At 48.9% G+C, this 19,880-nt stretch overlaps 1 long non-coding RNA gene across 1 annotated transcript; it reads left to right on the forward strand.

Moving 5' to 3' along the window:
- Window positions 1–7,122: 7,122 nt before the first annotated feature.
- On the forward strand, window positions 7,123–17,446 carry LOC137319307 (uncharacterized). Its single transcript, XR_010962070.1, has 3 exons — window positions 7,123–7,157; window positions 8,243–8,393; window positions 17,296–17,446. It is a non-coding gene; the product is annotated as an uncharacterized lncRNA (long non-coding RNA).
- The last annotated feature ends 2,434 nt before the right edge of the window (window positions 17,447–19,880 follow it).

The following is a 19,880-nucleotide window of genomic DNA, read 5'->3' on the forward strand; positions in this document are numbered from 1 at the left end:
GAAGTGATAAACAGTGCTGTCTTTGGTGATTGTTCACCGTGCGCCTGTTGACACGTTCAGACTCGTGGAGTCCGGTGCTGATCGAAGACTTCTTTTGCCTGAAAGCGAGAGCTGAGTGTTTTGAAGTATTGCTGCTCAAAAGCGCTCCCTGCTGGTGAGCAGAGGCAGAGCAGCCTTGTTTGGGCAGACACAGAAAGTTTTCAGGTTTGAGAAAGGAAAAGAGACGTCCTGTGCCTTCATGGCAACATGTTAATCTGTGAGGTGCCTGTAAAGTTCAGAGAGCGACCTTGAACTAATTGCTGCTTATTGCAAAATCACGTGTTCTCCTTCGAGCAGGAATTGAACAAATGACGGAAGGATGACTTTGTCTTATTTTCCACGACAGTCTTGTCGCTCGACCAGCTGAGGTATCGAAGGGAAGCGGCAAAAATGTTTCACTTTGGTGATTGTTCACCGTGCACCTTTGACACACCCGGACTCGTGGATTCCAGTGCTCATGACTGAGGCTGACTCGGGACCTGCTCATACCGCAGTGCTGTGGGAGTGGGAGCTGCTCCGTGTTCTCCACAGCCTGGGCCAGTGACACAATGAATAATGGGACTGATTATTGATCTGGAGATTGTGGGTTCAAGTTTACGGAGGGTGTAAAGTGGAAGGCCGGGCCTGGAGAGCATTGGAATAGTCGAGTCTGGAGGTAAACAAAGGCACGGATGAGGGTTTCAGCAGCAGAACTTCATTCTGGAAGTTGGGATTTGTTTCTGCTGATGTTAATAACCGCTATAACTGGGCTGAAATTCAATATTCTGGATCGATGTCAAATAAGTCAACTTTGTTTCAAACAGAATGGGTCAATTACTTGATGAATTCAAGATAAGAGACTAATTGATGTCCTCATTACCGATTATTCTGCCTTTTCTCCTTTCTCACTGTAGATTATTTCAGTTCTCATACCTTCAATTACTCTCATGGCCAAGTCCCAGCTCCCCGGTCCTTCCCGAGTGCCTCTCCCAGCCTTGGGATCCAGGGAAGGTATCAGTAATGTACCCGGGATCACTAAACACAAAACCCAGTCTGTGAATCACTTTCAGCTACTGGACTTATCGTGTGTCCCACAGCATCTCTCTCACCTTCGATGTGTGAATAGAGCATCAGGCCTGGGAATCTCGTCTTAAATTTAAATACACTCAGCAAATGTATTTAACTAAATACAAACAAGTAAACACATCACGGCCCAATAATCCAGCACTAAATTCAAAGGAGTAAGTCTGTTATCAAACTCCTTGAGTGGACAGAATAAAGAAAAATCCCAACTCTACGATCCCCTCGAATCCTTTGCAAATTCCTTACAAATCTTGACAATAATCAACAAGTCTAATTGAATGTTGACCTTTATCTTGAGTGGGGTTGGAATACAGAAGTGATGCTTCAGTTGTAATGAACCTTGGTCAGACCCCACCTGGAGAACTGGGCACCGAACCGAGGGAGAGATAAATCGGCCTTAGAAAAGGTACAGTGCAGATTCACCAGAATGATGCCGGGGTTAAAAGGGTTAAATTATGAAGATAGGTGGCATAAACTTGGTTTTTATTCCCATGAGTTTAGAACATTGAGATGTGATCTCATCGAGATGTTTAAAATAATAAAGGGATTCAATAAGGTAGATACAGAGAAATGATTTCTTCTGGAGGGGAATCCAGAACAAGAGCGCATAAGAAATAAGAGCAGGAGTGGGCCATACGGCCCCTCGAGCCTGCTCTGCCATTCAGTAAGGACATGGCTGATCTTCTACCTTAACTCCACTTTCCTGCCTGATTCCTTGATTCACTTGGTGTCCAAAAATCTCTCGATCTCAGTCTTGAATATATTCAATGACTGAGCATCCACAGCCCTCTGGGGTAGAGAATTCCAAATATTCGCAACCCTCTGAGTGAAGAAATGTTTCCTTATCTCAGTCCTAAATGGCCGAACCCTTATCCTGAGACTATGCCCCCGAGTTCTCGACTCTGCAGCCAGGGGAAACAGCCTCTCAGCAACTACCCTGTCAAGCCCTCCAAGAATTTTAGGTGTTTCAATGAGATCACCTCTCATTCTTCAAAACTCCAGAGAATATAGAGCCATTCTGCTCACTCTCTCATACAACAACCCTCTCATCCCAGGAAATAATCCAGTGAACCTTCGTTGCACCCCCTCTAATCAAGTATATCCTTCCTCCGGTAAGGAGACCAAAACTGTACACAGTGTTCCAGGTGTGGTCTCACCAAAGCCCGATATAATTGCAGCAAGACTTCCTTACTCTTATACTCCAACCCCCTTGCAATAAAGGCCAACATACCATTTGCTTTCTTAATTGTTTGCTGTACGTGGATATTAACTTTCTGTGATCCGTGTACAAGGACACCCAAATCTCTGTGAACAACAACATTTCATAGTCTCTCACCTTTTACAAATATTCTGCTTTTCTATTCTTCCTACCAAAGTGAAAAAATTCACATTTCCCCACATTATACTCCATCTGCCACCTTCTTCATATTCTTACAATTCGAGCTCGGTCATTTAAGAGCAAAATAAGGTGGCAAATTTTCAAACAGAGGGTGGTGGAAATTACAAACTCACTTCCCCGAAAGGCTGTGGATGCTGGGGCTCGATTGAAATTTTCAATATTGAGATTGATAGATTTGTGTTGTGTGAGGGTTGAAAGAGACATGGAGCAAAGAAGAGTAAATGGAGTTGTGGCACAGATTAGTCCCAATCAACTTGAATGGCAGAGCAGGCTTGAGGGGCGAAATGGCTAATTCCAGTTCCTGAACCCAGTCACTGACACCAATCACCTCCTGCCTGATAAAAACCAACCCCACACTCACTGACACCAATCTCCTCCACTCTGATATAAACCAATCCCACAGTCACTGACACCAATCTCCTCCTGTCTGATATAAACCAACCCCACAGTCACTGACACCAATCTCCTCCTGTCTGATATAAACCAACCCCACAGTCACTGACACCAATCTCCTCCTGTCTGATATAAACCAAACCCACAGTCACTGACACCAATCTCCTCCACTCTGATATAAACCAATCCCACAGTCACTGACACCAATCTCCTCCACTCTGATATAAACCAAACCCACAGTCACTGACACCAATCTCCTCCTGTCTGATATAAACCAACCCCACAGTCACTGACACCAATCTCCTCCTGTCTGATATAAACCAATCCCACAGTCACTGACACCAATCTCCTCCACTCTGATATAAACCAACCCCACACTCACTGACACCAATCTCCTCCACTCTGATATAAACCAACCCCACAGTCACTGACACCAATCTCCTCCACTCTGATATAAACCAACCCCACAGTCACTGACACCAATCTCCTCCACTCTGATATAAACCAACCCACAGTCACTGACACCAATCTCCTCCTGTCTGATATAAACCAACCCCACAGTCACTGACACCAATCTCCTCCACTCTGATATAAACCAACCCCACAGTCACTGACACCAATCTCACTGAATGGTGGAACAGGATCGAGGGGCTGAATGGCCGACTCCTGTTCCTAATGTTCCGCTGTCACACTGAAGTTGCTAACATTCCTCTTCACAGTTCTTAATGCTCCCGATCTTGGTGTTGTCAGGAAATGTTGATCTTATGCCCTTGTACCCAAGCCCAGGTCATTGCTCTGTATTGAGAAGAGCAATGGTCCCAACACTGCCCCTGGGGGACACCACTGTTTACATCCCCACAGTCTGAAAAACATCCATTAACCAATACTCTGCCCATTATCCAACTTCCCATCCACACTGACCCACTCCCTGTAATACCGTGAGCTTTAATCTGATCAACGTTCCCCTCCAAGTCACACACCATCCCGACTTGGAAATATATCGCCGTTCCTTCATTGTCGCTGGGTCAAAATCCTGGAATTCCCTTCCTAACAGCACTGTGGGAGAACCGTCACCACACGGACTGCAGCGGTTCAAGAAGGCGGCTCACCACCACCTTCTCGAGGGCAATTAGGGATGGGCAATAAATGCTGGCCTCACCAGCGACGCCCACATCCCGTGAACGAATAAAAAAAAACAAACAAGCCTCCTGTCCGGCATCTTATCAAACACTTTTTAACAATCCATCTTCACAACATCCATTGCATTTTATCGCTACACTGTGTTATTTCCTCCAATATTCCCTGCTGTCTGTCCTGAATTAATCCAATTTATCTCAACACTGTGTTATTTCCTCCAATAATCCCTGCTGTCTGTCCTGAATTAATCCATTTTATCCCTACACTGTGTTATTTCCTCCAATATTCCCTGCTGTCTGTCCTGAATTAATCCATTTTATCCCTACACTGTGTTATTTCCTCCAATATTCCATGCTGTCTGTCCTGAATTAATCCATTTTATCACCACACTGTGTTATTTCCTCCAATATTCCCTGCTGTCTGTCCTGAATTAATCCATTTTATTACCACACTGTGTTATTTCCTCCAATATTCCCTGCTGTCTGTCCTGAATTAATCCATTTTATCCCTACACTGTGTTATTCCCTCCAATAATCCCTGCTGTCTGTCCTGAATTAATCCATTTTATCCCTACACTGTGTTATTTCCTCCAATAATCCCCGCTGTCTGTCCTGAATTAATCCATTTTATCACTACACTGTGTTATTTCCTCCAATATTCCCTGCTGTCTGTCCTGAATTAATCCATTTTATCCCTACACTGTGTTATTCCCTCCAATAATCCCTGCTGTCTGTCCTGAATTAATCCATTTTATCCCGACACTGTGTTATTCCCTCCAATAATCCCTGCTGTCTGTCCTGAATTAATCCATTTTATCCCAACACTGTGTTATTTCCTCCAATAATCCCTGCTGTCTGTCCTGAATTAATCCATTTTATCACTACACTGTGTTATTTCCTCCAATATTCCCTGCTGTCTGTCCTGAATTAATCCATTTTATCCCTACACTGTGTTATTCCCTCCAATATTCCCTGCTGTCTGTCCTGAATTAATCCATTTTATCCCTACACCGTGTTATTTCCTCCAATATTCCCTGCTGTCTGTCCTGAATTAATCCATTTTATCCCTACACTGTGTTATTTCCTCCAATAATCCCTGCTGTCTGTCCTGAATTAATCCATTTTATCACTACACTGTGTTATTTCCTCCAATATTCCCTGCTGTCTGTCCTGAATTAATCCATTTTATCCCTACACCGTGTTATTTCCTCCAATATTCCCTGCTGTCTGTCCTGAATTAATCCATTTTATCCCTACACTGTGTTATTTCCTCCAATATTCCCTGCTGTCTGTCCTGAATTAATCCATTTTATCCCTACACTGTGTTATTTCCTCCAATATTCCCTGCTGTCTGTCCTGAATTAATCCATTTTATCCCTACACTGTGTTATTCCCTCCAATAATCCCTGCTGTCTGTCCTGAATTAATCCATTTTATCCCTACACTGTGTTATTCCCTCCAATAATCCCTGCTGTCTGTCCTGAATTAATCCATTTTATCCCGACACTGTGTTATTCCCTCAAATAATCCCTGCTGTCTGTCCTGAATTAATCCATTTTATCCCTACACTGTGTTATTTCCTCCAATATTCCCTGCTGTCTGTCCTGAATTAATCCATTTTATCCCTACACTGTGTTATTTCCTCCAATATTCCCTGCTGTCTGTCCTGAATTAATCCATTTTATCCCTACACTGTGTTATTTCCTCCAATATTCCCTGCTGTCTGTCCTGAATTAATCCATTTTATGCCTACACTGTGTTATTTCCTCCAATATTCCCTGCTGTCTGTCCTGAATTAATCCATTTTATCCCTACACTGTGTTATTCCCTCCAATAATCCCTGCTGTCTGTCCTGAATTAATCCATTTTATCCCGACACTGTGTTATTCCCTCCAATAATCCCTGCTGTCTGTCCTGAATTAATCCATTTTATCCCTACACTGTGTTATTTCCTCCAATATTCCCTGCTGTCTGTCCTGAATTAATCCATTTTATCCCTACACTGTGTTATTTCCTCCAATATTCCCTGCTGTCTGTCCTGAATTAATCCATTTTATCCCTACACTGTGTTATTTCCTCCAATATTCCCTGCTGTCTGTCCTGAATTAATCCATTTTATCCCTACACTGTGTTATTCCCTCCAATAATCCCTGCTGTCTGTCCTGAATTAATCCATTTTATCCCTACACTGTGTTATTCCCTCCAATAATCCCTGCTGTCTGTCCTGAATTAATCCATTTTATCCCTACACTGTGTTATTCCCTCCAATAATCCCTGCTGTCTGTCCTGAATTAATCCATTTTATCCCTACACTGTGTTATTTCCTCAAATAATCCCTGCTGTCTGTCCTGAATTAATCCATTTTATCCCTACACTGTGTTATTCCCTCCAATAATCCCTGCTGTCTGTCCTGAATTAATCCATTTTATCCCTACACTGTGTTATTCCCTCCAATATTCCCTACTGTCTGTCCTGAATTAATCCATTTTATCCCTACACTGTGTTATTTCCTCCAATAATCCCTGCTGTCTGTCCTGAATTAATCCATTTTATCCCTACACTGTGTTATTTCCTCCAATATTCCCTGCTGTCTGTCCTGAATTAATCCATTTTATCCCTACACTGTGTTATTTCCTCCAATAATCCCTGCTGTCTGTCCTGAATTAATCCATTTTATCCCTACACTGTGTTATTTCCTCCAATATTCCCTGCTGTCTGTCCTGAATTAATCCATTTTATCCCTACACTGTGTTATTTCCTCCAATATTCCCTGCTGTCTGTCCTGAATTAATCCATTTTATCCCTACACTGTGTTATTCCCTCCAATATTCCCTCCTCTTTGTCCTTTATTAAAGTCCAGTTTTTTCCCTCGAGTTTGACATCAATCAGGTTTAAAATTGATGCAGAGTTTCAGCCAATGAGGGAGATCCGGGCTCAGCCCCGCCCACTCGGTGCCGCAAGTCCCGCCCCTCACCCACTCCCATTGGTTGGAGGACCAACCGCCCGCTCCGTCCTCCAGCCCCTCTCCGCTCTTCCTATTGGTCCGGAGCTCCCGTCAATCACCCGGGCAGTGTGAGCTGAGCATGCGCGGCGGGCGGGGAGTGAGGCCGAGATCGTGTCGGCAACAGGTGAGAGATGGGCGGGGGGAGCGGGTTAATAAACCCCGGGGGAGGGGGCGGGGACTTCACAAACCCCGAGTGCGGCCCCGGGCCCGAATATCAAACAGTGAACATTCTCCTCTCTCTCTCTGCACTCCGGGGGCTCCGGTTTAGATCAGACCCGAAACTCAACACACGGCCCGCGGCCTCCGAGCATGCGCAGTGTCAGCGTCAAACCTCGTGACTCATCGAATCAGGGAGCGTCTGTAAATGAAGGAGAATTGGTGATCGGTCAGGGAGCGTCTGTAAATGAAGGAGAAATGGTGATCGGTCGGGGAGCGTCTGTAAATGAAGGAGAAATGGTGATCAGTCAGGGAGCGTCTGTAAATGAAGGAGAAATGGTGATCGGTCAGGGAGCGTCTGTAAATGAAGGAGAAATGGGGATCGGTCAGGGAGCGTCTGTAAATGAAGGAGAAATGGTGATCAGTCAGGGAGCGTCTGTAAATGAAGGAGAAATGGAGATCGGTCAGGGAGCGTCTGTAAATGAAGGAGAAATGGAGATCGGTCAGGGAGCGTCTGTAAATGAAGGAGAAATGGTGATCAGTCAGGGAGCGTCTGTAAATGAAGGAGAAATGGTGATCGGTCAGGGAGCGTCTGTAAATGAAGGAGAAACGGTGATCAGTCAGGGAGCGTCTGTAAATGAAGTAGAAATGGTGATCGGTCAGGGAGCGTCTGTAAATGAAGGAGAAATGGTGATCGGTCAGGGAGCGTCTGTAAATGAAGGAGAAATGGTGATCGGTCAGGGAGCGTCTGTAAATGCAGGAGAAATGGTGATCGGTCAGGGAGCGTCTGTAAATGAAGGAGAAATGGTGATCGGTCAGGGAGCGTCTGTAAATGAAGGAGAAATGGTGATCGGTCAGGGAGCGTCTGTAAATGAAGGAGAAATGGTGATCGGTCAGGGAGCGTCTGTAAATGAAGTAGAAATGGTGATCGGTCCGGGAGTGTCTGTCAATGAAGGAGAAATGGGAGGGAGGGAGCTCTGGGCTCTTGCTGTGCCTTTTTAATCCCTTGCTTTAATCAATTCCCTCTCTCTCTCTCTCTCTCTCTCTCCTCAGGAATCTTTTCGATGAAATGCTGCAAGGTGATGATCCAGAAAGAGACATTTTGTGAGAAGGAGGAGGAGGAATCCTGGGCCAAGAATCGTTCTCTCCGCTGGGGACCGACTGACTGAGACCTTCACCGCAGCCTGGACCCGATGGGGGTCACGTGAGTAATGTCTGTCTGTTACCCCGGGGGTTAATTCCTTCTCAGAGCCCCTGGGTTTTAAACAGGAGGGTGGAGATCACACAGGGAGGGGGGAAGAGATCGAACAGGGAGGGGGGAAGAGATAGAACAGGGAGGGGGGAAGAGATCGAACAGGGAGCGGGGAAGAGATCGAACAGGGAGGGGGAAGAGATCGAACAGGGAGCGGGGAAGAGATCGAACAGGGAGGGGGGAAGAGATCGAACAGGGAGCGGGGAAGAGATCGAACAGGGAGCGGGGAAGAGATCGAACAGGGAGCGGGGAAGAGATCGAACAGGGAGCGGGGAAGAGATCGAACAGGGAGCGGGGAAGAGATCGAACAGGGAGGGGGGAAGAGATCGAACAGGGAGGGGGGAAGAGATCGAACAGGGAGCGGGGAAGAGATCGAACAGGGAGGGGGGAAGAGATCGAACAGGGAACGGGGAAGAGATCGAACAGGGAGCGGGGAAGAGATCGAACAGGGAGGGGGGAAGAGATCGAACAGGGAGCGGGGAAGAGATCGAACAGGGAGGGGGGGGAAGAGATCGAACAGGGAGCGGGGAAGAGATCGAACAGGGAGGGGGGAAGAGATCGAACAGGGAGGGGGGGAAGAGATCGAACAGGGAGGGGGGAAGAGATCGAACAGGGAGGGGGGAAGAGATCGAACAGGGAGCGGGGAAGAGATCGAACAGGGAGGGGGGAAGAGATCGAACAGGGAGGGGGGGAAGAGATCGAACAGGGAGGGGGGAAGAGATCGAACAGGGAGGGGGGAAGAGATCGAACAGGGAGCGGGGAAGAGATCGAACAGGGAGGGGGGAAGAGATTGAGTGCAGATTTGAAGCAGCCAGTTTCAGCATCTTCAGGGGAGGAGGGAGAGGGAGGGGGACCAGTGAGTGTAGAACTGAACCCAGTCAGAGTCAGCACCTTCAGAGAATGGAGAACACTCCGAGCACATTGTAAATGTTGTGCTCGGTTTGGATTTCAGCACAGGGAAGAGGGAGAGTGTGTGGGATGGGGATTTACAGCTTTGGGGAAAAAACGGAGGAAAGAATGTTCCATAGAAATTCGAATTGTTTGTTCTGAATTTCTATCCTGTACTTACAGTGATGACTTTTGTAAACTCCTTTTACAGGGTACTAGAAGGGGAGGATTTGCTGACGGGAATCACAAACTGCCAGTGTGTGTGACCTGTGAGTTGTGGGTGTGCGGCTTGCAACAGTGGTAATGTGTGAGGGTGAGAGGAAGCATCTGATTGAAAGAGTTTATTGTGAGGTGGGAGATGGGGGCCCCCCCTTGCTGGTGAGAAGCCATTAAACAGCCCAGAGAGGCCTGGCTGCTCGCAGGAATCGGGTAAATCACCAGGCAGGACCAATCCACTCTCTGCCTCTCTCCCCCTCTCTCTCTGTCTTTTCCCCTCTCTCTCTGTCTTTTCCCCTCTCTCTCTGTCTTTTCCCCTCTCTCTGTCTTTTCCCCTCTCTCTCTGTCTTTTCCCCTCTCTCTCTGTCTTTTCCCCTCTCTCTCTGTCTTTTCCCCTCTCTCTGTCTTTTCCCCTCTCTCTCTGTCTTTTCCCCTCTCTCTCTGTCTTTTCCCCTCTCTCTCTGTCTTTTCCCCTCTCTCTCTGTCTTTTCCCCTCTCTCTCTGTCCTTTCCCCTCTCTCTCTGTCTTTTCCCCTCTCTCTCTGTCTTTTCCCCTCTCTCTCTGTCTTTTCCCCTCTCTCTCTGTCTTTTCCCCTCTCTCTCTGTCTTTTCCCCTCTCTCTCTGTCTTTTCCCCTCTCTCTCTGTCTTTTCCCCTCTCTCTCTGTCTTTTCCCCTCTCTCTCTGTCTTTTCCCCTCTCTCTCTGTCTTTTCCCCTCTCTCTCTGTCTTTTCCCCTCTCTCTCTGTCTTTTCCCCTCTCTCTCTGTCTTTTCCCCTCTCTCTCTGTCTTTTCCCCTCTCTCTCTGTCTTTTCCCCTCTCTCTCTCTGTCGCTCTGTCTCTGTCCCTCTGCCCCTCACCTCCTCTCTCTCTCTCTCTCTCCCTTGCTCTCTCTGTCTTTTTCTCTCTCTGTCCCCCTTTCTCCCTCTGCCTCTCGCCTCCTCCCTCTCTCGCCCTCTCTCTGTCTTTTGCTCTCTCTCTGTCCCTCTCTCTCTCTGACTCTCTCCCCACTCTGACTCTCTCCCCGTTCTGCCTTTCTTTCTCTCTCACTTTCTCTCCCCTTCTCTCTCGCTGCCTCTCGCCCCCTCTCTCTGTGCTTTTCTCTCTCTCTGCCACTCTCTCTCTCTCTGTTGTCTCTCTGAATTTCTCTTGATTGAAAAGTTCTCCGGTACTGTACGGCCGGTGTGTGTCTCAGTGTCAGCTCCTGTACATGTACAGCACACAGTGGGTAAAAGGGAACGATTCACTCCTGTCTGGTACTGTACGGCTCGTGTGTGTCTCAGTGTCAGCTCCTGTACATGTACAGTACACAGTGGGTAAAAGGAAACGATTCACTCCTGTCTGGTACTGTACGGCTCGTGTGTGTCTCAGTGTGAGCTCCTGTACATGTACAGTACACAGTGGTAAATGGGAACGATTCACTGAGAGATTGCAATGTTGAGTGTAACGGTTATTTGAGGGGTTCAGTCCCTAAACGGGCTGTGTTTTGACAGACACTTTTTAAAGTAAGGAGTTGAGTTTCGTTTAGGGAGGTGGGTACAATCCGTGTCTGGGACTCACTGGCCCTGTGAAATATTGAATTTTGCTCACAATATGGTGTGTTTGGATTAATAGGGGACAAGGTTTAACTGCACTGGGCTGGATTGTTTTTATAAATCTCTCATTGACTGGGTCTTTCAGACCAGGATGGGAGCTGCTTCTCTCTCTCTCTCTCTCTCTCTCTGTAAACACCCTGAGGCAGTGAAACACTCTCTGACAAACTGTTCACAGGAACCAACCCATCAGACATGGGGAATATACAAATACCTGGGACTGGAAATGAGCCTCCCACCAACAGAGCAGAGAGAAGGAGGATTTCATCACACCTTCAAGATCTGGATCTGTTGTCAAATGTAAAGAATCTTACAACACCAGGTTATAGTCTAACAATTGTCAACCCCAGTCCATCACCAGCATCTCCACATCATGGATCTGTTGTGTCTTTGGAGCAGGTTCTGGTTAATTTTACTGCTTTAAAGTTATGTTATGGGACCAGTGAGACTCACACACACACACACACACACACACACACACACAGTACAGTCAGGAGACACGTGGTCCTTGTACAGACATTGGGTTTGAATTGAGCTGAGCTGTGCCACAAATGAATATGGGATTAAAATCTCAAATTCCAATCAGTTTGCTCCCGAGCTTCCCCATGTGTCTGTGTGGTTCCATTACAATACAATTTCACATGGGGGCCCAAAATGGCTTCGGAATTAACACGATTTCTTTCTGAGTTGTCAGTGACCTTTTCAAAAATTAAACTTCAAACTAAGAAAACATTTGGAGGCTGTTTTCACATTTGGGCTCTCTGGGTGCTGCAGGACGCTCCCTGAAAGTGCTTTTAATTTCAATTAAGACCCGAGATATGTCACATTGTCAGCCTCTGAATAATAGTTTGATCCACTTTGTGTTATTTCTGAAAAGTTGCACTTGCAATGAACGAAGGGAGGAATTTGGGCTCGAACAGATGGTGATATTCTGGCATGACGGAGCTGGGCAGAGATGAGCGATTGGGTCCACAGCATTCCTGCCCTCCCCACCATCTAATTTAACTTATATTTTTGTATTGCTAGAAACAGCATGTAAGGGGTTAACTCCTGATACCATATAAAGTTTGTTCCTGTGTGTCTCAGTGTCAGCTCATGAGAAAAAGACAGAGAGAGGGAGAGAGAGACAGAGAAAAAGGCAGAGAGAGGGGGAGAGAGGCAGAGAGAGAGAAAAGGACAGGGAGACAAGGGGAGAGAGGCAGAGAGAGCGTGGCAGAGAGAGGGGGGAAACATATCAAAGTTTGCAGATGATACAAAGATGGGAGGGAAAGTAGAGAGTGAGGAGGACATAAAACACCTACAAGGGGATATAGACAGGCTGGGTGAGTGGGCGGAGATTTGGCAGATGCAATACAAATGTGAGGTTATGCACTTTGGCAGGAAAAATCAGAGAGCAAGTTATTATCTTAATGGCGAGAAACTGGAAAGTACTGCAGTACAAAGGGATCTGGGGGTCCTAGTGCAAGAAAATCAAAAAGTTAGTATGCAGGTGCAGCAGGTGATCAAGAAGGCCAACGGAATGTTGGCTTTTATTGCTTGGGGGATAGAAGACAAAAACAGGGAGGTATTGCTGCAGTTATATAAGGTATTGGTGAGACCGCACCTGGAATACTGCATACAGTTTTGGTCTCCATACTTAAGAAAAGACATACTTTCTCTCGAGGCAGTACAAAGAAGGTTCACTCGGTTAATCCCGGGGATGAGGGGGTGGACATATGAGGAGAGGTTGAGTAGATTGGGACTCTACTCATTGGAGTTCAGAAGAATGAGAGGCGATCTTATTGAAACATATAAGATTGTGAAGGGGCTTGATCGGGTGGATGCGGTAAGGATGTTCCCAAGGATGGGTGAAACTAGAACTAGGGGGCATAATCTTAGAATAAGGGGCTGCTCTTTCAAAACTGAGATGAGGAGAAACTTCTTCACTCAGAGGGTAGTAGGTCTGTGGAATTTGCTGCCCCAGGAAGCTGTGGAAGCTACATCATTAGATAAATTTAAAACAGAAATAGACAGTTTCCTAGAAGTAAAGGGAATTAGGGGTTACGGGGAGCGGGCAGGAAATTGGATGTGAATTTAGATTTGAGGTTAGGATCAGATCAGCCATGATCTTATTGAATGGCGGAGCAGGCTCGAGGGGCCGATTGGCCTACTCCTGCTCCTATTTCTTATGTTCTTATGGAGAGGGACAGAGAGACAGAGAAAAAGATGGAGAGATAGAGAAAGACAGGGAGAGAAAAAGACAGAGGGTGAGGGGGAGAGAGAGAGAATAAGACAGACAGAGAGAGAAAGAAAATTACAGACCGGGGAGAGAGGCAGAGAGAGAGAAAGGGACTGGGGGAGAGAAAAAGACAGAGACATGGGGCCAGAGAGAGAGAGGGAAAGAATCAGAGAGAGAAAGAGGCAAAGAGATGGTGAGAGAGGCAGAGAGAGAGAGAGAGAGTGAAGGGGATAGAAAGAGAGATGGGAGAGAGACAGATAAAAAGGCAGAGGGGGAGAGAGGCTGAGAGAGAGAGAGAGAGAGGGACAGAGAGAAAAAGACAGAGAGAGGGAGAAGAGAGAGAGAGGGACTCCCTGCCAGAAAGTGGGACATGTGTCAGTGAGGGTCCTGCAGGGTGTTTGGGTGATGTGCCTGTCATGGTAGAATAGCTGCCAATGTGTGTGACCTGTGAGTTGTGGGTGTGCGGCTTGCAACAGTGGTAATGTGTGAGGGTGAGAGGAAGCATCTGATTGAAAGAGTTTATTGAGAGGTGGGAGATGGGGGCCCCCCCTTGCTGGTGAGAAGCCATTAAACAGCCCAGAGAGGCCTGGCTGCTCACGGGAATCGGGTAAATCACCAGGCAGTACCAATCCACTCTCTGCCTCTCTCCCCATCTCTCTCTGTCCCTCTCAGAGACCGTGTCTCAGTGTCAGCTCCTGTACATGTACAGCACACAGTGGGTAAAAGGGAACGATTCACTCCTGTCTGGTACTGTACGGCCCGTGTGTGTCTCAGTGTCAGAGGTTATGAGAGGCCGAGAGGGGGAGAGAGAGAGAGAGAGAGAGGCGGGGGGGAGAGAGGCCAAGACAGAGAGAGGGTGACAGATAAAGAGAGAGAGAAAGACAGACAGAGGGGGAGAGAGAGGGACAGAGAGAGAGATAGGGAGAGAGACAGAGAGAGTAAAAAAACAGAGGGAGAGGGGGAGATAGGCAGAGAGAAAGCAACGGGGACAGATAGATAGAGAGAAAAACAGAGAGAGGAGAAAGAGAGCGAGAATGATGGAGAGAGAGTAGGGGGAGAGAGAGAGGGGAAGGAGAGCCTTTGAGAGAGGATGATGGGAGAGAGAGATAGAGAGAGAAAAAGGCAGACAGAGGGGGAGAGGCAAAGCAGAGGGAGAGGTATAGAGAGACAGAAAAAGGCAGAGATGGGGAGAGAGTGACCGAGAGAGAGAGTGACCGAGAGAGAGAGTGACCGAGAGAGAGAGTGACCCGAGAGAGAGAGTGACCGAGAGAGAGAGTGACCGAGAGAGAGAGTGACGAGAGAGAGAGTGACCGAGAGAGAGAGTGACCGAGAGAGAGAGTGACCGAGAGAGAGAGTGACCGAGAGAGAGAGTGACCGAGAGAGAGAGTGACCGAGAGAGAGAGTGACCGAGAGAGAGAGTGACCGAGAGAGAGAGTGACCGAGAGAGAGAGTGACCGAGAGAGAGAGTGACCGAGAGAGAGAGTGACCGAGAGAGAGAGTGACCGAGAGAGAGAGTGACCGAGAGAGACGAGGGTGACCGAGGGGTAGGGAGAGGGGAGGGGGAGGGGGGAGAGGGGGGGGAGAGAGAGAGAGAGAGAGACGGTCTCCTGCCAGAAAGTGGACGTGTGTCGGTGAGGGTCCTGCAGGGTGTTTGGGTGATGTGCCTGTCATGGTTGAATAGCTGCCAGTGTGTGTGTGACCTGTGGGTTGTGGGTGTGCGGCTTGCAACAGTGGTAATGTGTGAGGGTGAGAGGAAGCATCTGATTGAAAGAGTTTATTGTGAGGTGGGAGATGGGGGCCCCCCATTGCTGGTGAGAAGCCATGAAACAGCCCAGAGAGGCCTGGCTGCTCGCGGGAATCGGGTAAATCACCAGGCAGGGACCAATCCACTCTCTGCCTCTCTCCCATCTCTCTCTGCCTCTCTCCCCCTCACTCTCTGCCTCTCTCCCCCTCACTCTCTGCCTCTCTCCCCCTCACTCTCTGCCTCTCTCCCCCTCACTCTCTGCCTCTCTCCCCCTCACTCTCTGCTCTCTCCCCCTCACTCTCTGCCTCTCTCCCCCTCACTCTCTGCCTCTCTCCCCCTCACTCTCTGTTCCTGTCTTCTCTTCTGTCTGTCCTTCTTTCTCTGTCTTTTTCTCTCTCTCTGTCCCCCTCTCTCTCTCTGCTCTTCGCCTCCTCTCTCCTCTCCCTCGCTCTCTCTGCTTTTTCTCTCTGTCTGTCCCCCTCTCTCCCTCTGCCTCTCGCCTCCTCTCTCTCTCCCCCTCTCTCTCTCTCTCTCTGCCCCTCTCTCTGTTGTCTCTGAATTTCTCTTGATTGAAAAGTACTCCGGTACTGTACGGCCCGTGTGTGTCTCTGTGTCAACTCCTGTACGTGTACAGTACACAGTGGGTAAAAGGGAACGATTCACTCCTGTCTGGTACTGTACGGCCCCGTGTGTGTCTCAGTGTCAGAGGTTGTTAGAGGCCGAGGGGGAGAGAGAGGGAAAGAGAGAGAGGGTCAGGGGGAGAAAAAAAGACAGAGAGGGGGAGAGAGAGAGAGAGAGAGGGGAGGGGGGTGGGGAAAGACAGACAGAGAGAAAGAGAGAGAAAGAGAGAAAAAGAGAGAGAGAGAGAGAGAAAAGAGGGAGAGTGAAGGGGGTGAGGGAGAGTGAGAGAGGGGGGACAGAGAGAGAAAAAGACAGAGAGAAGGGGAGAGAGAGAGAGAGAACGGTGTCCTGCCAGAAAGCGGGACGTGTGTCGGTGAGGGTCCTGCAGGGTGTTTGGGTCACGGGGGGAGGGGGGGGAGACAGGGCTGAGGGTGGGGGGGGACTCGGTTTGGGGTGAGGGAAGAGGGGGAGACAGGCTGAGGGTGGGGGGGGGACTCGGTTTGGGGTGAGGGAAGAGGGGGAGACAGGCTGAGGGTGGGGGGGACTCGGTTTGGGGTGAAGGGAAGAGGGGGAGACAGGCTGAGGGTGGGGGGGACTTCGGTTTGGGGGTGAGGGAAGAGGGGGAGACAGGCTGAGGGTGGGGGGGACTCGGTTTGGGGTGAGGGAAGAGGGGGGAGACTGGCTGAGGGTGGGGGGGACTCGGTTTGGGGTGAGGGAAGAGGGGGAGACAGGCTGAGGGTGGGGGGGGACTCGGTTTGGGGTGAGGGAAGAGGGGGAGACAGGCTGAGGGTGGGGGGGGACTCGTTTGGGGGTGAGGGAAGAGGGGGAGACAGGCTGAGGGTGGGGGGACTCGGTTTGGGGGTGAGGGAAGAGGGGGAGACAGGCTGAGGGTGGGGGGGACTCGGTTTGGGGTGAGGGAAGAGGGGGAGACAGGCTGAGGGTGGGGGGGGACTCGGTTTGGGGTGAGGAAGAGGGGGAGACAGGCTGAGGGTGGGGGGGACTCGGTTTGGGGTGAGGGAAGAGGGGGAGACAGGCTGAGGGTGGGGGACTCGGTTTGGGGTGAGGGAAGAGGGGGGAGACAGGCTGTGAGGGTTTCAAATCAGTAAAATAGGTCCTTGAAATGTGGCTCATTCCAGCAGACAGGTCTCCTGGTCAAACCAGTCCTGCCCTGGGCTGTCCTGGATTAACATGAGAATGGACAGGTCCCTGAGGGAGACACATTGAGATTCAGTCTCATATCTCAAAGGCTGAAGCAGGGAGCTCCCCGGGGGGTAGGGGATGGCCGTGAGTCTCGTCCCAAACCCTCCCCAGGGGTGGGGACAATCTCTCAGTCTGCCGGGGGTCCTCCAGCCTGTCCTGGGTGTATTTCTCTCTCTGTCTCTCTCCCAACTTTTCTCTTTGGATTCTCTGGTTTGTAACCGGGATTTGTGTCTCCGTGTTGGTGCTGAGGGATTGTCGGTGTAACTGGGAGAGGGGAATGGGAGGGGAGGGAGCTCTGGGCTCTTGCTGTGCCTTTTTAATCCCTTGCTTTTGTATTTTAATCAATTCCCTCTCTCTCTCTCTCTGTCTCCCGCCTCAGGAAACTTTTCGATGAAATGCTGCAAGGAGATGATCCAGAAAGAGACATTTTGTGAGAAGGAGGAGGAGGAATCCTGGGCCAAGAATCGTTCTCACCGCTGGGGACTGACTGACTGAGACCTTCACCGCAGCCTGGACCCGATGGGGGCCACGTGAGTAATGTCTGGGTTACTCTGGGGGATCACTGGGACATTGTGGGGACACTGGGGGTTCACTGGGACATTCACGGGACACTGGGAAATCTGGGGACACTGGAGGATCACTGGGACATTCTGGGGACACTGGGGGATCACTGGGACATTCTGGGGGACACTGGAGGATCACTGGGACATTCTGGGGACACTGGGGGATCACTGGGACATCTGGGGGATCACTGGGACATTCTGGGGACACTGGGGGGATCACTGGGACATTCTGGGGACACTGGAGGATCACTGGGACATTGTACAGGAGCTGACACTGAGACACACACTGACCGTCTGACAGTGCAGCGCTCCCTCAGTACCGACCGTCCGACAGAATATCACCATCTGTTCGAGCCCAAATTCCTCCCTTCGTTCATTGCAAGTGCAACTTTTCAGAAATAACACAAAGTGGATCAAACTATTATTCAGAGGCTGACAATGTGACATATCTGGGGGTCTTAATTGAAATTAAAAGCTCTTTCAGGGAGCGTCCTGCAGCACGCAGAGAGCCGAAATGTGAAAACAGCCTCCAAATGTTTTCTTAGTTTGAAGTTTAATTTTTGAAAAGGTCACCGACAACTCAGAAAGAAATCGTGTTAATTCCGAAGCCATTTTGGGCCCCCATGTGAAATTGTATTGTAATGGACCACACAGACACATGGGGAAGCTCGGGAGCAAACTGATTGGAATTTGAGATTTTAATCCCATATTCATTTGTGGCACAGCTCAGCTCAATTCAAACCCAATGTCTGTACAAGGGGACACGTGTCTCCTGACTGTACAGTCTGTGTGTGTGTGTGTGTGTGTGTGTGTGTCTCAGTCTCACTGGTCCCATAACATAACTTTAAAGCATTAAAATTAACCAGAACCTGCTCCAAAGACAAAACAGATCCAGATCTTGAAGGTGTGATGATTTCCTCCTTCTCTCTGCTCTGTTGGTGGGAGGCTCATTTCCAGTCCCAGGTATTTGTCTATTCCCCAAGTCTGATGGGTTGGTTCCTGTGAACAGTTTGTCAGAGAGTGTTTCACTGCCTCAGGGTGTTTACAGAGAGATGTAAGGAATCTGACAATACCAGTTTATAGTCCAACAGTTTTATTTGAAAATCACAAGCTTTTGGAGGCTTTCTCCTTCGTCAGGTGAGTGTGGGATTCCATGAAAGGTACCGCTTTATAGTCAGAGAACAATGCCTGGTGATTACAGATAATCTTTCCAACTGCAGGTTGGAATGAGCCACATTTCAAGGACCTATTTTACTGATTTGAAACCCTCACAGCCTGTCTCCCCCTCTTCCCTCACCCCAAAACCGAGTCCCCCCTCCACACTCACCTGACAAAGGAGAAAGCCTCCGAAAGCTTGTGATTTTCGAATAAAACTGTTGGACTATAACCTGGTGTTGTAAGATTCCTTACATTTGTCCACCCCAGTCCATCACCGGCATCTCCACAGCATCTTTACAGAGAGAGAGAGAAGCAGCTCCCATCCTGGTCTGAAAGACCCAGTCAATGAGAGATTTATAAAACAATCCAGCCCAGTGCAGTTAAACCTTGTCCCCTATTAATCCAAACACACCATATTGTGAGCAAAATTCAATATTTCACAGGGCCAGTGAGTCCCAGACACGGATTGTACCCTACCTCCCTAAACGAAACTCAACTCAACTCCTTACTTTAAAAAGTGTCTGTCAAAACACAGTCCGTTCAGGGACTGAACCCCTCAAATAACCGTTACACTTAACATTGCAATCTCTCAGTGAATCGTTCCCTTTTACCCACTGTGTGCTGTACATGTACAGGAGCTGACACTGAGACACACACGGGCCGTACCGTACCCGAGTACTTTCCAAACAAGAGAAATTGAGAGAGACAACAGAGAGAGAGAAAAAGCACAGAGAGAGAGGGGGCGAGTGGCAAAGAGAGAGAAGGGGAGAGAGAGAGAAAGTAAGAGCGGGGAGAGAGTCAGAGAGAGAGAGAGCGAGGGAGAGAGGGGGACAAAGAGAGTGAAAGACAGAGAGAGATGGGGAGAGAGGCAGAGAGTGGATTGGTACTGCCTGGTGATTTACCCGATTCTCCGCGAGCAGCCAGCCCTCTCTGGGCTGTTTAATGGCTTCTCACCAGCAAGGGAGGGCCCCCAACTCCCACTTCGCAATAAACTCTTTCAATCAGATGCTTCCTCTCACCCTCACTACATTACCACTGTTGCAAAGCTGCACACCCACAACCCACGGGTCACACACACTGGCCAGCTATTCAACCATGACAGGCACATCACCCAAACACCCTGCAAGACCCTCATCGACTCACGTCCCGCTTTCTGGCAGGAGACCCCCCTCACACTCTCTCCCTCTCTCTCCGTCTTTTTCTCTCGCTCTGTCCCCTCTCTCCCCCTCTCTCTCTGTCACTA

This window comes from Heptranchias perlo, unplaced genomic scaffold, assembly GCF_035084215.1.
Source record: "Heptranchias perlo isolate sHepPer1 unplaced genomic scaffold, sHepPer1.hap1 HAP1_SCAFFOLD_810, whole genome shotgun sequence".
Lineage (NCBI taxonomy): Eukaryota > Metazoa > Chordata > Chondrichthyes > Hexanchiformes > Hexanchidae > Heptranchias > Heptranchias perlo.